Below are 2,377 nucleotides of genomic sequence, written 5' to 3' on the forward strand. Positions count from 1 at the left end.
CTCCCGCTGGGGTAGGGACCGTGGCCGGTTTCGTGCAATTCATCGCTTCCCCTCCAAGGCACCCCCCGCCCCCCGGCGTGGCCTGACGCTGCACCCCGGCGCAGGCTTCTTGCCTTGAGGGACCCCTGACGCCTGTTCCTCCCCCTCCCGCAGAGTTCCTCAAGATGATGGAGGGCGTGCAGTAAGAGGTCGGCCCTCGCTCCGCCGAGACCGCGCGGCCCTCGGACGTAGGTGCTCTACCCCACACTGTGTCATCCCCGTCCGAGAGCGCGGCGCGGCCCCTTCTCGGATCCCCTTCTGGAAGGAATAAAAGCAAACGTTGCAAAGCGCGTGGCCTGAGTGAGGGGAGGACCGAGGAGCGGGTGTCAGGGGCCGCCTGGCTGGGCGCGCTCGGCAAGGTCGCGGCCGGCCACCCGCAGCTGGCGCTGGGCGTGGGCAGCTCGGTGGCCTAGTTGCCTCGACGCAAGGAGGAGGCCGCGGGGTTTTCTATCTGAGTCAGGATGAGCCGCGGTCCGCGGGTGAAGGCGGGGCAGGAGGCTGGACTGGGGGCGGGGTTCACTCCCCACTGTCCCTTCTTTCTGGGGCGCAGGCCACCGGGCTGGGAGTCGGGGAGTGGGGTGTCCATCCATCCCAGGCAGCCTTATTCCCGCTTGACCTGTTCCACTTGGTCTGTTCTGAGCGCGTCTAGGTCTACTGGTGATGGCAGGGGAGGGTGGGACTCAGCCAGGAAGGAGGGTCTGACCTCATCATCCATCTCCACCCTGGATCCCTGCCTCCGCCTGGTCCCCCAGCTTTCTGGCCCCTCCAGTGCGTTCAACAGAGGGCCATCAGCATGATCTAGCTAAAATGAGATCTGGCCTGGCTACTCCCCTGTGAAAGGACTTCAAGGCTCCCCATTGCTTCTAGAATCAAATCCAAATTCCTTCCCCTCCCTCTGTCCCTTGCTTCCCACACCTGCCTTTTTCCGGGTGGACTCCAGCCACCCTGAGCAATTTCTCCTTCCTGCTATGGACAGAGGGGGTGCACTTCCAACCTTTGGCCTTGTCACATGCTGTTCTCCTTCCTTGGAATGCCCTTCCTCCTCTAATAAGTCTGGCAAATTCTTCAACCCAGTTCAGATATCATCTCCAAGATACCAAGATCCAGCTCAGATACCATCCCCCCTTCCTCTGATACCTGCCCTCATTGGCTGTGAGCTAGCTTCCATAGTTCTTTGTACACAACCCAATTATAGCAGGCACCAGGTCACAGCTAATCAGGTTCAGTGGTGGCTTAGCTTTAGCCAGGTGACCTGCGTTTGAATCCCCACTGCTGGAGACAAATTAAACCACTCTGCTTCAGGTTCCTAACCCTTACCTCTCAGGGTTGTGAGAACGAGTTAATGTGTGCAAAGTGCTGGCACATAGTTTCAGCGTTTAATAAATAGTATTATTAATATCATTATCATCATTCTTTTCTTTTTTCTGAGAGAGAGTGTTTTTTTTGTTGTTGTTTTTTTGTGAGTTTATTTGAGCCAAACTGATGACAATTGCCAGGAAGCAAGATCTCAAATGCTCTGGCTCATCATTTTTGAAACATTGAACTCCACTGCTCCTCATTGCTACAGCCCTCCCTCTCCAACTTCTTTGTGTTCTCCCCTCCCATTCATGTTTCCCAGTTATTATTTCACTCAGGATCAGTACTGGGGGTTATAATCATCACAATTGGTGCCTACTGTATGCAGTGCCCTGTGCCTTGCAGGCATTGTCTCATTTATCCACACAACCCCAGAGGCACATGATCTAATTTTCTCCAGTTTTTTTTAATTGATTTTAGAGAGGAAGGGAGGAAGAGAGAGAAACATTGATTTGTTGTTCCACTTATTCATGTGTTCATTGGTTGAGTCTTTGTTGTTGAGTCTTTTAAACATACATATATTTTTATTGATTTCAGAGAAAGGAAGAAGGAGAGAGAAACATCAATGATGAGAGGATCATGATGGCCTGCACCAGGCATGTGCCCTGAGGACACTCACCTACTGAGACACATGGGCGGGCCTTTTTTGTTGTTAATCCTCAACCAGGGATATTTTTTCATTGTTTCCTAGAGAGTAGAAAGGAAGGGGTGAGAGAGAGAGAGAAACATCGACGTGAGAGAGACTCCTACATTGGTTGCCTCCTAAGAAAAGCTTGGGGACCAAACCTGCATCCAAGTACATGCCCTTGACCAGGAATCGAACCTGGGACTCTCTGGGCCTCAGGCTGACACTCTAACCACTGAGCTAAGCCAGCCAGGGTCAGGACTGCATTCTTTTCCCTGTGTTCTTATTCCCAAGCATATGGCCTTTACCATGTAGTTACTCAACTGTATAAAGTGAATAGGAATAATAATAGTCATA

This window comes from Myotis davidii, unplaced genomic scaffold (genome assembly GCF_000327345.1).
Source record: "Myotis davidii unplaced genomic scaffold, ASM32734v1 scaffold827, whole genome shotgun sequence".
NCBI classification, from domain to species: Eukaryota; Metazoa; Chordata; class Mammalia; order Chiroptera; family Vespertilionidae; genus Myotis; species Myotis davidii.